This window comes from Ambystoma mexicanum, chromosome 11 (genome assembly GCF_040938575.1).
Source record: "Ambystoma mexicanum isolate Mex_15411 chromosome 11, UKY_AmexF1_1, whole genome shotgun sequence".
NCBI lineage: Eukaryota > Metazoa > Chordata > Amphibia > Caudata > Ambystomatidae > Ambystoma > Ambystoma mexicanum.
Genome location: NC_090934.1, coordinates 1207927232 through 1207942125, shown reverse-complemented (window position 1 = coordinate 1207942125; position 14894 = coordinate 1207927232). Strand labels below are relative to the sequence as shown.

The 14894-nt window shown below is 47.6% G+C and overlaps 1 protein-coding gene across 1 annotated transcript in view; it reads right to left on the bottom strand.

Annotated features, from left to right (window-relative positions):
- Window positions 1-14894, bottom strand: part of LINGO1 (leucine rich repeat and Ig domain containing 1) — a 6683609-nt gene that overhangs the window by 6037974 nt on the left and 630741 nt on the right. The window lies entirely within an intron of this gene.

The window sequence follows — 14894 nt, the reverse complement described above, 5'->3', positions numbered from 1 at the left end:
CCCCATGTCCCCTGGCGCACATGAGCACAGGGCCGCAGGGATGGCAGATTACTATCCAGCTAAGAGTATGGGGCTCATAGGCCAGTACCACTCAGGAATGGAGGGGTGGGCATCCGGGTATGGGCACCCAAGTACAGTACAGTTCAATGGGGAACCCCAGGAGAGTAGGCCCATTAAGGGCATCCTGAAAACCTCTGCCCAGTTAGGTCAGTGGAGGGGGTACCCATCAAATCCTGGCAGCAAGGAGGAATCTGAAGACTCCTCTGAACTGCGCAGGACACAGGAGACCAGGTCCCCACATTCTGCCAGCCATTCCCAGGCTCGCAGAATCCGGGAAAACCTGGAAGAACAGACGGGAACCTCTGGGAGCAGTGCCTCTGAGTCCGAGGAAGAATGGACAAGGGTTACCCGAACCAAAAAGGCCAATAAGGCAAAAAGGGCCTTGCTTAAGGACCCCTTAAAGCAGATTAAGGCGATCAGGAGCGTCATCACGCCTTACCATAAGAACGCTAAGTATTCTGTTTGGGAGCACTTAGAGTTGTTTGAACAAATGATGGAGACTTTCCATTTGAAGGACAGCCAAAGCTGTATTCAATATGTAAAGTGAACCTTCTCCCCGGAATACTCCAGTTTCTTTGCGGGGCTGGAGGACCAAAATCATTTAAGATGGTCCACCTATAAGGCGGCCATCTTGAAACATTTTTCTGTTCACAGAAATCCTCAAGAGGCTCGCAAGGCAGCCTACAATTTGCAATGTGGGGAGGATCAGGCCCCACAAGAATTTGTGCAGGAGTTAAAGCGTGCTTTTGCACAGACCACAAGAAGGGTGCACACGGATAGCAGGGAATTTATTAATACGTTTTTCCATGCCTTGCCCAAATATATCATGACCCAGCTCGTGAGGGATTTTCACGAGAAAAGATCTTTAGACTGGGTCATTGAACAGGCTACCCGGATCTATGAGGTGCAGAAACCGATAGATAGCAAAAGTAATGCCCAGAAAACCCCCAAAGCCAACAGCACCCCTGCTGCTGCCAAGGTGGCAGAGGTAAAGGTCACCCCCGTTTTGGATTTGGAGATGGGGGGCCTAAAAACGTGCCTGCACCTAATAATGCTAGGCCCAGGAGGTCCTCGGGTCAGTCACAGACAGGGAGCCAAGGAGGCAGCCCCACAAATGGGGTCCCTCGCTCTCCTGATTATGTAAGTCCCCGTTACAAGGGAAATCGACCCATCCTGGGTTATGTGTGGACTCCTCCAGCCCAAGGGGGGAGTTCCAGACAAGCACCTAACCCAGGGAACTTCCCTCCAAACTTCCCACAGGAGGGCAGAAATTTACCAAACCCTGGGCAGAACTTTTTCCCCAGATATCCACCCGACTTTCAGCCCCAAAACCATCCATCCTTCTTTCCCCAATTCCCTGAGCCCAGACCACTGAATCCGGGAGAGGGGAGGCCAAGGGTGGAGGGGTACCCAAATCTTCCCAACCCGGGGTATTACCAGAGGAGGGACAGCTACCCTTCCCGGGATCAGCGCAGGGGAGAAAACAGGGCCCCGTATCAGCCTGAGCGGGTTTCCCAGTTAGAGCGCCAGGTTCAAAACATGGCGCGGGATCTGGGTCACATACTGAGGGCTCAGCAGAACCCTCAGATGGGCGTGCCGGCGCAGAACGCACCCAACTCTGGACCTGGTGCTCCAGAACAATGACGGGGGCAGCACCCCGATAACTCACCGGTTCCCAGGGAGGAGGCACAAAGGGAAGGGGGGTGTAAAGCCTTGGAGGAAGCTTCCTTCCTCACTTGTAAACAGCCCCTGGAAACCCAGGAACCGGAAACGAAATCTCTTGCCCCGGAAAGTCTGCCTCCTAAGGAGCAGAGGGGGGGTAGGAGAAACAAAAGACCCAAACAGACTCAGTTTGAGGAGGAGGTACAGATCTTCCAATTTGAGGGAGAGGGATCCTCAGAGGATCCTGGGGAAAGGATCTTCTCCTTCAGAGAGGGGGGAAATCCTCCCAAAGAAAAATGGGTCCCTAGGGATGCAAATCCAGACTGGGGAGATGTGGAGACTGAGCTACCGCCGCCCACTATCTCATCCCAGAACCAACAGCAAGAAAATCCCCTGGTTCAAACCCATCCTGGTGACTGCCTCCAAAAAGGGGGGGGCGGCCCAGAACCGGAACCAGGGGAACCCACAATGGCTCTGATCTCCAGTTGCCAACTTTTTCTTTCAGATTCCCAAGACTCTCCACAGAATTCTGCCCAAATCTCTTCGCTAGCGATGTCCAAAACCAGAAAATTAGCCCACCAGTTGTCCAAAAATGTACATTATCTGTGCCCCCTTGAGGAGAAGGAGGGAAGATATTATGCCCCGGTACAAGTACAGGGACAGGGTACAATTTTGGCACTGGTGGACACTGGATCTCAAGCTACCCTTCTGTCCAGAAGGGCCTTTGATGAACTGAATGCAGGAAGGGGAGAGAATTACCAAATTCCTCTCACCTCTCTTCCTGGACAACTGCAGAACTTTGATGGGAAGGAAATTCCCGTCGAGGGGACGGCAGACTTGGACATTAAAATTGGGCGACATAAGTTGAAACACCCGGTCATAGTTGTGACCCCGGAGGTCACCCCTTGTTTACTAGGGAATGACCTCCTGAGAAGGTTGTCACCCCTAATAGATTGTGTAAACAAGGTCCTCTGGACCCAGACTAGCCGACCAATAAAATTAAAACAGAGTGTCAACCATGTTAGTTTAAACGGCACATGCCACATGGTTGAACAAAAATCTGACCAAGTAGAATTTCACTTCCAGAACAACCAGATTCCAGACGTGACAGTAATAGCAGTAGGACAGCAGACTAGTGATGGGGGGTCCTCTCTATTTCTGAAAATCAACCTTCCTTCCAGTTTAAGGTGGTATTCCACGCTGGAAGGAAACACTCTGAAATTCTATACCAATCCACAATCTGAAACTCCCACTCCTATAGTCCAGAAAGATGTGAAATCAGCTCAGAGCCTGGCTGATATTCAGCAAATTGGAGAGCAGTTGTTCAACCCTGTTCAGTTAAATGATGGGAAGGACTCTGTTCTCGCTCGAGTGTGTGTGAACAACGGTAAGAGCTTCATCAGCGAAGCCATGTTCCGCCAACTCCCAAAAGATCCAGCCATTCCCACCTTCAAACTGATAGACAAATGAGAAATGGACCTGGAAGCACCTAATTCCAAACATCTCCTGCCAAGCAGGTGTATGCTCAAAATCTCCATTGGCAACAAGAGCATTGTCCATAATTGTTGGGTCGTGCGAGACGTCCCTGCCGCCTTTTACTTAGGCAGTGACATTCTCAATCGCTTTGCCATTAGTTTGGACCTAATAAACTTCAAAGCTTGGTCCCGATTAGCGGATAATCCCATGGGCTTTGATGATCCAGAAAAAGCATTTAGGTCAGCTCAATTGCTACCTTATGCAGTTGAAATTCAGATTAAAGAGGAAGTCACCATCCCAGAAAGGACCCGACAATTCTCCCTGGAAGTGAAAGTTAAAAGAGGACAAGAGTTGAAAAACCCTGATGCTTACATACATCTAAATGCTTCTCTCCAACAGCAAGGGTTGGGGGTAAACCCAACACCATTAGTCAACATAGAACATGACACCATTCCAATAGAGGTGGATAACAGCGACTTAAAGAGTATTACTCTAGCCGCAGGCACCATTATTGGAATGGCGGTTGATGACCGACATTTCTCCATTGATCTTAGAAATGAACTGTTAGGACCAATCCCCAAGGACTGTTTTGACAGTGACAGTGAGGACAATACAACACCAGACAGGATTTTTACCCGGCATGGGGGGAACTTCCTGGTGTACACTTCCTGCCCTTATGGTAAGGAAGATGTGACTTGTGAATTCAGGAGGGATGAGGTGATTTTCCAGGTTCATGAAGGCTGCCTTGCCCACCTGAAGCCTCCGGTCCAAATCAGCACTCTGACCAGGGACTTCTCCACCCAGCTGGAGGAGGCCGCGGAGAAAGCCAAACCAGAAGTCTTTCCAGGCTTCAGGCAGATGGTGGAAGAGAGAGTCAATCTAGCTGATGCCTGTGTGACTCTGGAACAAAAGCAAAAGTTGAAACAAGTTTTCTTGGATTTCCAAGATCTCTTTGCGGTAGACTCATATGACTGTGGTCGCACCGACATCCACACAACAACAATCCCCACGGACCCTGGCATGACTCCAGTGTTTGTGAAGCAATATCGTTTGCCTCTCGCATCCATGGAGTCCCTTACTGAAATAATTAAGAACCTTGAGTCCCGGGGAATAATCCGTCCCGTCCACAGCACCTTCAATAATCCGGTGCTGGGAATATTGAAGCCAAACGGCCAGTGGAGACTCTGCGCCGACCTTAGGGAGCTCAACAAACGGGTCCATACTTCCCGATGGCCTCTGCCCTACATTGACCAAGGGCTGGCCCAGATCCAGGGGTCACAGGTATTCACTGCAATAGACCTGACCAATGGATACTGGACCGTGCCTGTCAGCAGGGAGGACCAATACAAACTGGCTTTTACCTTTGGGGGCCAGCAGTACACATGGACCCGGACTCCCTTCGGATACCTCAACTCCGGCAATGAATTCAACATTTTCCTACATAAGGCCATGCCCGACCTGGGTGCGAGGGGTAACCTGGCTTATGTAGATGATGTCCTCATCAAAAGTTCATCTGTGGAGGAACACATAGCGGGGATCCGTTATGTTCTGACACAGTTGAGGGCCGCCGGAGCAAAACTTTCCTTTCAGAAAGCACAGTGGTGTAGAACCTGTGTTAATTTCCTGGGGCATGAGATTACTCCTCAGGGTCTCTGTCCCCAGGAAAAGAAAGTGGAAGCACTTCAGAAACTGAAAGACCCCACAACTCTGCGGGAACTAAGGAGCCTCCTTGGACTGACTAATTACAGCAGAAAGTTCATTGAGGGCTACGCAGAGATCACCAGACCCCTGATTCATCTCCTGAAGGGGGGGGTCAAGTGGGAATGGGGTCCAGAACAGGCAGAGGCAGTAAAACAACTCAAAAGAAGCCTCTCACAAGCGCCTTGCCTAGCTTACCCGGTCAGAAACAAGGAGTTCTTCCTGGAGACAGGGTTCTCTAATACGTGCTTGACGGCCGTATTATACCAAAAGCATGACAAGGTCAATAAAGTAATCTCCTACGCGAGCAAAACTTTATCCTCTGTGGAGGAAAAATTCAACGATTGTGAGAAGGCACTCCTGGCAACGGTGTGGGCATTGAAGAATTACCGCCCGTTTATCCAGGGGGAACACATCATAGTGGAGACTCCACACCAGCCTCTGCAATATCTCCAAAGTGACAGAATCCGGGCCGGAAATGTGAGTAATTCCCGAATTACTTCCTGGATTCTGTCAATGCAAGGCTTTCCTGTGGAGGTCCGATATGGCCAAAACAAGAAGAGTCCCCTCGCGCAAGGTCTGGCTGACTTGCATGATTGTGCCAGAGAAAACTGTCTCGAGGATGAAAGTCTAAAAATAAAGGACAACATGGAGGCATACCTTAATTCCCCCCACAAAGTCTTTGAAAAAGACAAGTGTGAGGGAATGCCCACTGTCTATGTGGATGGATGCTCTCACCATGTTGACAACAACGGGGAGAAAGAATTGGTGGCCGGCGTAGGGAATGCATGGGTGAATGAGTCCCCAGAACCCTCCGCTGGATACAAAATTGGTCCCCGAAGTAGTCAGGTGGCAGAATTGATGGCTGTGCATCGGGCCATCCTCACTGCTGTCCAGCATCAACTCCACGAACTGGTCATAATCACAGATTCGGATTATGTACGGAACGGGTTCGTGGAGCACCTGGTTAATTGGAAAACCAGAGGCATGTTATGTGCTAACAACAAACCCTTGAAACATGGGAAGTTGATCCAAAACATTGATGATCTGGTCACCTCGAATGAGATGACCATCTATTGGAAAAAGATCAAGGGTCATTCCAAAGTAGAGGGACCAGACAAAACTGGAAACGACTTAGCTGATCAGCTGGCCAAAACCGGGGCCATCCAAGGGGATCTAATTGAGATTGAGTCCCTGTTGGGGGAAATCCAGGTCACTGCCATCACTAGGTCCCAGACAAATGCTCACAACGACCTTTCAATTGTACAATGGAGTAAGGAGACCCCTGATGCTGATTTGATTACAGCTCAGAAGGGGGATCCAATAATTGGTAAATTTTACCAGCACCTTGAGGACCCTGAGAACTTTCCCCTGACGGATACCGATTACATTGGGAAAGAGGACCTAAGAGTGTTGATGAAATGTCCAAAAATGTTCCGAATCCAAGACGGTTTGTTGGTAAGGAAATCCAAAGCTGGCCACGATCAGTGGGTGGTTCCTACCTCATTCCGCAGCCTGATGTTAAGTCACGCCCATGATGCGGCCACTGCCGGTCACAGGGGGTTTCACACAACATTGGAAATCTTAAGAGAGGTTGCATACTGGCCACACATGGGCCAGGACCTCAACCAATATTTGAAGGGTTGTCTTGTGTGTGCACAATTTCAGCCGACATCCCTCACACACCGGGCGCCTTTACAAAAGAGGGGAATGACACTGCCATGGTCAGATTTACAAATCGACTTTGTAGGCCCTGTGATTCGCTCGGCTAGGGGGAATAAGTACATGTTGACTGTGACATGCTTGTTTACCAAGTGGGTGGAATGTCTCCCAGCCCCAAATTGCAAGGCAGAAACTGCAGCTGCCTTGATGATTAACCACATCTTTTCCCGTTTTGGTCTACCTCAAAGGATTGAGTCAGACAGAGGTAGCCACTTCACCAGTGAAGTAATGACAAAGATGTGGGAGATACTGGGGGTCAAGAGAAAGCTGCATATTGCTTATAGACCAGCTTCCTCTGGGGCAGTAGAGAGATATAACCGGACAATTGTGAGCATATTAAAGAAGTTTGTGGCAGATTCTGGGCCAAGTTGGGATATCCGATTACCTCTGGTCCTAATGGCTATCAGATCTACCCCTTCATCTGCAACCAAAATGTCACCATTTGAGTTGATGACTGGACGCAAGATGGTGCTTCCTCAGCATTTGCTCTACAGGACCCAAGAGCAGACACTGATAAATGCCTCCACTACTCATGAGTATGTAGAGAATTTAAGGAAACACCTCCAACATGCTTTTGCTTATGCTCAGCGGAATCTAGAAAGATCAGCTGATAGCATGAAGACCCATTATGACCTGAAAACTTCCAGGAAGGAATATCAGGTGGGAGACCGGGTCTATCTATACAACTTCCAAAGGAACCAGGCCAAGCAGCGCAAATTTTTGCCTACATGGAAGGGACCCTTTGAGATCATCGACAAGATCTCCCCTGTGGCCTACAAAATCCACATCCCCAAAGGCCCTTTGGCAGCGGGGGAAGACAAATGGGTCCACATAAACCAGTTGAAATGTTGCCATCCCAGGCACACTCTGCAACAACTGGAGGAATCCTCTGGAATCCTAGCGGGTACTGTCTCAGACTAATTCAGTTCCAACCATAAAACATACCACATCTAGTCTCTAAAATATTGTGATTTGCATGAAACTGTCTCTTAGTTATTTATTTATTTTTTTTCAAAATAAGAATGTAATGTTTTGTTATGATGAAATGCATATGCTGCCCCACTATCTCAACAGTGGTGGAAAAACGTCTATGAGTAGATATTGCCGCTTTTGCTTTATCATCCTAGGAGAGATGAAACCATGAAGAATAACCAAGAAGGACGATCCGGAGACCGGGAACGAAGATCCAATGGGCCCAGTGGACCGCCCAATACTCCCATCAGGACCGGCGAGGAGAACCGATCGATCCGACCGGATGGAGGAAAAGATGCTGAACTGTGCCATCTATTGGAAGAAGATGAGGAAACATCCCAGATCTTGCGAGTCCCATTAGTGAAATAGAATGGCCATCGCAAGAGGGGGGCTTGTGGGATGTATTTACCCATGCATCCGAGCTCTACCTCAAAACTGTGCAGTACTGACATGAAAACATCATGATGGCCAGAGCTTCCCAGAAAATGCACAGGGAAATGCATGAAGAATAGGCTGCCACCCATTTTTGCCGATGTTATGGGCACAGAAGGACACTGCCTAAAACCACCATTGGACTACCCACACAGTAGTCTGAAACCATTGGGAATGGCAATGCTGATTGCCAAAAGCAAACCCATAACTGTTGGGAATTCATTTTCTTAAATCTCAAAAATGGGTGCAGTACCAGTACTCACCACTATCCAAAAGCCGGCATTTTAAAACCACACCAGATTTTACCTTTTTGTGTAAAACTGAATGAACCCAAAGCAGGCTAAAGAAAGACTTACTGAGAGGTGGATACAATGTAAAGTGATATTCTGAAGTGACTTGAAGGTTTATAACAAGACTGGCTGAGCTGTGGATTGCAGCAGTTTAAGTAAATTTGGACTGAAAGACACTAAAAAAAATCTAAATGTTTAAATTGACTGAGTGACCTACTTTTGAGTGTCACATAGGTTGCAATTGTTTAAATGTCATAGTTTTAAACTTAGAATCAGCCTTCTAGCTGCATATGTGAAAATGTTTAGTTTTATTTGAATGCAGAAACTGGGGAACAGAAATGACAGCTTAAAGAGATTCCAATTTGCCTGGCAACTACCCCCATCAGGAGTGAAACTTGAGTCACAGCTGTGTTCCCAGGCCTAGCTGCCCTTTTGCTGCTCACACTAAGGATATGCCATCTATCTGATAATTGAATTACCTGTGCTCTGCAGGAAAGTGAACAAAGCCCTGTCCTGGCTCAGGCAAATGTTTTATTGGCAGGAGTCGTAAATGGTCGTAAAAAGTGGCTTCCTCCTGAGGAAAGGGGAGGAGCACTGCCTGTGAGAGCAAGCTGGCTTGGCAGAACTGGAAAAACCAGAAATGCAACCTTGTGCTGATGGTAAACCACACCCCTTTGGAGCCAGAACATAACTTTAAAAAGATGAATAACTCATAGAGCGGACATGTGAAAATGTTATAAATGATACCATAATTCTTGTGATTTTTCTGCCCACATTTTAAGAGGTTTTTCGACCCGGTGGCGTGTTCAGGGGGGTTTTAGCGGAAAAGTGGGGATAACTCTAAATGTATGCATGTTAAAAATCTGAAACTTCATCAGTGAATGTCCGTACTCCCTGCGCACATGTATGTAAAGTTGGGTCAATGTCAGAAATTGCAAAATCAGTTAAAAAGTGAAATATGTGCCATTTCTGAATGCAAGCTCCCAGGAAGAGCAGAGTTTGAACAGGGGATACCTCCTGTAATGCATGATGGGTGCATATGATTTTAAAACAATATGTACCTCTGCAAACATGTATTTGTTTCAAATCTAGATTTGTGTGTAAGTTGACAGGAGGAGTGGACTTTCTGCAGGCTGTAAAATGACATCACTCTGACTCACAGTTCATTCCCCAATCAAATGATAAATGGAAGTTTGACCAATTAGAAGCTGAGAGAGAGGTAGGGTCAGTGATGCTAGAACACACCCACATTCTAAACACATAAAAGCAGACAGACAGGACAGATAGGGACCTTCAATCCCATTTGCTGCAACGCGCTCTGCCGGACCATACAACATCCAGAGATCCAGACTTCAAATTCATCAACCTCCAGAAAGCCAAACTAGAGACTTCAATCTATCCAGAACTAGAGACCAGACCAGAGGGAGAAAGCAATGCTGTACCCAGAGAGAAAGCAGTGCTGTGCCCAGAGAGAGACCCGAGCCCAGTCTAAAACCCTGACCAGATCCGTGACGAGGCCCATTTAATTCAAGAATATAGTGTGAGTACCCAGCAGAACTGTGTAGAACCAATCTCTTAGTTTAAATTCATCTAATTCAATCTATTTAACCTAAGTAGAACTGTAGCTTAGAAATTGTGTTATTCTGCCATCATTTTTAAAGCTGAAAAAGTGTTGCGTTTAAAATTTGCAAAACTAAAAACGACCTCTACTAAATCGCTCATATCTCCGCAACCGTTTGTGCTAGAGACTTGCAGTAACTTTCATTTTGAAGCTGAGATCCTAGGCTTTCCTAGGACCCCAAAACGATAGAGATAGTCCTTGTGGTTCCTCTGTAATAGCGCTCGGCGCATCCGCGAATTTTGCCGCGATTTGCAAATTTCTCCACATGTAAAATCAGCTGCTGCTTGCCTTCCATTTGCCAGAAATTCGTTTAACCTGCTAACTATCCCTGCATCATTGCTAGTGTGAGCCTAGACTAATATTAACTAGATACCACTCACCCTGAACCTCTGAAAGGGAATTAAAAAGCATTTCCAGCATATTTCTCATCCATTGCTAGCACATATCAAAGCATTTGGGCCTGTGTTTTCAAAACTCCTATCTGTTTTCTGTAAGCTTGCTGGGATTGAACTGAATCACATTTGATTGCATTTCTGAGAACTGTGTGCTTCCTTCCATTTCCTTGCATTGCATCAAGGGGGGAGGGGATTGCCAGAGAAAAGTGATTACCTTGTTTGTTGAAATCATATTGAGTATTTTCTGTATTGCAATTTCATTCAACATTACATCCATTTGAACTCTATAAGGCATTCTCTACCACATTATACTTTTGTTCCTATTTACCAGTGTGCTACCTTATCCATTTCATGTCAACTCCTTATTGATTATAGAGAAGCGTGTTAGTGCCAGATTCTCCGTTGTTAATCTTTATCATATCAGATTAAGTGGGATATTCAATTATTAATTTATTATAAAGTGTCATATATATATCTATTGTTTAAATTATCAAATAAACCTTTTAAACTTGCAAAACAGAACTACTTCTTGGCTCAGTGGGGTCAGGGGGATTCCAAGAGAGGGGTGTTATATAGGGGTAGTCATCCAGAACGCATGAACTGGACCTAAAGATATATCAATAAGGGTTTTCATTCAGTATTATAGACTAGGCGTTGACTTAGCTGTAGTCTTGAATTGAATCCTCTTACATGTTACATAACCAACGGAACCACCGAGAGGGCGAGGAAGAACTTGCTGCAAATCCTAACCAAATCATGGTCGGCCCATGGGATGGACTCAACCGTGAAGTCGGATGTGTGGTCGCGGAACAAGGTATCCACCAGGATGTAGTCTATCCTGGAGAAGGCTGCATGGGGCTTGGAGAAAAATGTAAAGAGAGGGTCATGACCCTGTCTTGTCGTATGCGAATCAGACAAACCCAGTTCCTCATTGACCCTTTGGAAAGTAGCGGCCACCCTCCTCTGAGCGTGTGCAAATTTGCCGACCTTCTATCCCTTTCCGGATGGAGGACAATATTTAAATCTCCACCGACCAATATAATACCTTCCGTGAAAACATGATTGTCATTTTCATATCTTCCCAAAAGCGATCCTGGGCCTCATTTGGAGCGTAGAGCGAGACTGCCGTAACCATACTACCTCGCACCTCATCTTTAACCATAATATACCATCCTTCGGGATCGGTGCGCTGGGCTTTCAGTGAAAAATGAAGCCCTGGAGGACACCAGCAGTGCAACCCCACGCTTTGTTGCTAGGTTGGGAGCCTGAAAGATATGCTGTATGGACTTGGCTCCAAGGGTTGCTTCTTTCCCTTTTACCCAGTCAATCTCCTGCAGAAAGAGTAAGTGCAACTGCAGCCTATTAAACTTTCTAACCACCATTGCTCTCTTGGTTGGTGAGTTTAATCCTCAAGCATTTTAGGACCCAAACGTCAGTAAGAAACTTGTGTCATCCATTGGGGAGATGAGAACCTCCTAGAACCCCACTAATGGGGTGCTTAACCTCCATTCGTTGATCGTCGCTGAGCCAGGCCACCAGTGCCTCCCTCCTCCGGATCAATAGAACTACCAAGAGGCCCCTACCCCCACACCTCAGGACATCCGACCTCAGCATACAACCCCCTCCTTCCCGGGATGGGCCAAACATACTAAAACGAACTGAAAGTCAACTTCGTCACCCTTACAAAAAAGGCTCAAATGAGGCGAAAACCATCACTCATTGAGGCACCTTTATCAAACAAAAACCTTGCCGTCATGTTCCAACCATGTCAGATTATTCAAGCGGAGACAGGGACCCCGTCAACCATTAGAAGCTCCAGGGAAGCCAGGGGCAACCCTCCTGAACTCTGTGGCCCTGAACTCTGCGCCTCTCCGGGTGATCATTATGCTTTTGGAGCCCGGTAAGATGATTCTCTCGATCAACATGGGGTGGATTTGCAGCAGGGTCACCCAGGAGCTCCAGGGAGACTCTCTGTATATCGTCCTCTGTAAACAGAGCATATTTGTAGCCATCAAATTCAAAAGAAAGCGAGAAGGGGTACCCCCACCTATATCTTACACCCTTGAATTACAGCATTTTTGTCAAGGGGGCACACAGGCGGCGCCTCGCCAGGGTAAGGGCTGACAAATCCTGATAGATTGAAATGCGTGTGTTCTCCCAGCTGATCGGGCACTTCCTTTGTGCAAGTTGCAGGATTTTGTTGTTCTACGCGAAGTAGTGAAATCTCACCAGAACAGATCTGGGGCCCCTGCCGGGGGATCCTGCCCTGTGCGCCCTATCAATAGTCGGTTAATTGGTATTGGTGTCGTCAAAGAGTTTCCCAATTACAGCGTTGACCGATTTGATGTTGTCCGTTTGGGTCTCGCCTTCCTGGACCAGAAAATCTAGGAATCTTAAGTTGGATCGTCGTTCTTTATTTTATAAGTCATCGAGCTTTAGGGTGTATTTCTCTTCTCTCCTTTCCAATTCAATGAGGCGCATGTCAATTTGAGTCTCGAGGAGATCCACAGAGGTGCTGTTTGCCTCCAAAGCCTGTACTCGGTTGTCCATGGTGTCCGCTTTCTTATCCAGGATATCCAGCCTTTTGCCAATGTCTGCCCTAAAACCACGTATTTCCTCCCACAAGGCTGCCATGCCCTTGGAAACTGATGATCCAACGGTTCTGGGTGGGTCAAGGTGGACATAGTGGGGGGTAATGGGCGTGGAGTGGGTGAGCGCCAAATCTTTTGAAGAGATTCAGACCAACTCATGAAGACCCCGGTGGCTCAAGTACGCAGTCCAGGAAGCTTATGAGGCTAGGGCACAGACGCCCACCAAATATACGTGCTGAGAAAGGCCTGAGACAATCAAGTAGGGGAACACAGATCCAATGAGGTCCAGAAAGGGGGTCAAATTGCATCACCTCTAAGGACTCTGGATCAGGTGGGTATCCCCAAAGTTGGCGACAACCTCGTGGGGCCTGCGGGGTGGGTAGAAGCTCAAAAAACACTAAGTCAGCCAATGTGGAAGGAAAAAAAATGAAGGCTGCCACATCGGCTCTTGGCAAGGGGACTGGCGTCCTATAAGTGGGTGTGAAAATGCCCTGAGATTGTGGGGGGGGTGGTCAGTCCCCTTAAAACTGGCCAGGAGGGGAAGAGCTACAGAGATGCTTCAGCACATCTCAGCGCCCCCTGGGGCCTCCCCTGCTGCAACTTTTCTACTATAAACTTTACCGCAATCAAATCCGGTTTGGCTACTGGTGTATGAAGACATATCTTGCTATATGAGGCAATCAAGCAAGAGGTGCCCTTCAATGGGGCAACAACCTTCTTTGTGGCAAAATTTTGGCAGAGCTGTTTAATTTGAAACCTTTTAATTCCTGGCACGTTTCTATTTGTGTGAGTTTGTGCCAACAAACTATCAGCATGGATTTGCTCCTGTTTACCTCATCATATTCACTTGTCCTCCACAAAAGAGGGTGCCTGCTTGTGGGTGCTGGATTTTAAACCCCTTTTGTGGGTTGGCCCAGTCTTCAGTCCCTCCCCTTTTCTCACGTAGGGTCACTCATGTCCGCCTACTTCCCTTTTCCCTGGTGCCCCTCTATCTGCCTCTGGTGACACCATATGCTTTGGGGGTGGGGGGGGCGTCAGGGTCCTCCCAAGGCCTGTTTTGCGCCGCGGCCAAGGCAGCGTCCACCAAAGCTTCTCGTTGCACGGCGCATCTCCTGGCATTTCTTCCTCTTTCCATTTTAGATGTCTGTGAGCTCACAACATTTGCTTACTTTAGAAACACTAGAAGTAACAAAGGACACGGGGCAGCAATTTCCAAACATGTATGTTAAGCAGAGAACGCACAAAGTGTGAATATTTACCTATTCAATCAACACAAAACCGGGGATAAAACCACAAGAGAGCGGGACAGAGAATTACAGTAATGTATGAAGGCGGACAGACAGCCGCAGTGGCCGATTGCTTGAAAGAAACAGCCGATTTCAAAATCTTGAACGGGAAAGCGGACAGTTCCGTAGACAGGCGATGGCTGTGATTATTCCACATGGACAGGTGGCTCTTGACATCCTCCAAAAGAAAAACTGCAGTCAGGCCAAAGTCCTGGGGCGCATGGTTGATGCAAAAGGTACAGCATGCAGGTGCGACTGGAAATGTCATGCGCCTGTGGCGTTGCCAGCACAGGCGGAGCCAGCGGAGTAAGGGTGGGGGAGGGCACCCGCCTGGCTCTTCCCCTGCAACACTCCAGCTCCCCCCTGTTGCCCAGTCCGGCCCTCAGCCTGTGGCTGGAGCCCTATTATCCGAACCCCCTCAAACCCGCACCAAAATCTGCCTCTGCTACTGGTAACCACCTGAGGGAGACATGGGGGAATAGTGTCCAAGGGACAGCTTACATCAGACGGTCAAGAAATCTGATGGACAGGTACAAACTAGGGTGGCCAGATTTCCAAGTTAACAAAAAGGACGGCAAGCAACCTAAAAGAACGACTATCCACTCATCCTTGAGTTTTACAATGGGACAAGTTAAACTACAAGTCGCAAAATGCAAAGAAAAAAAAGGACTTCATAAGCACCTACAGAT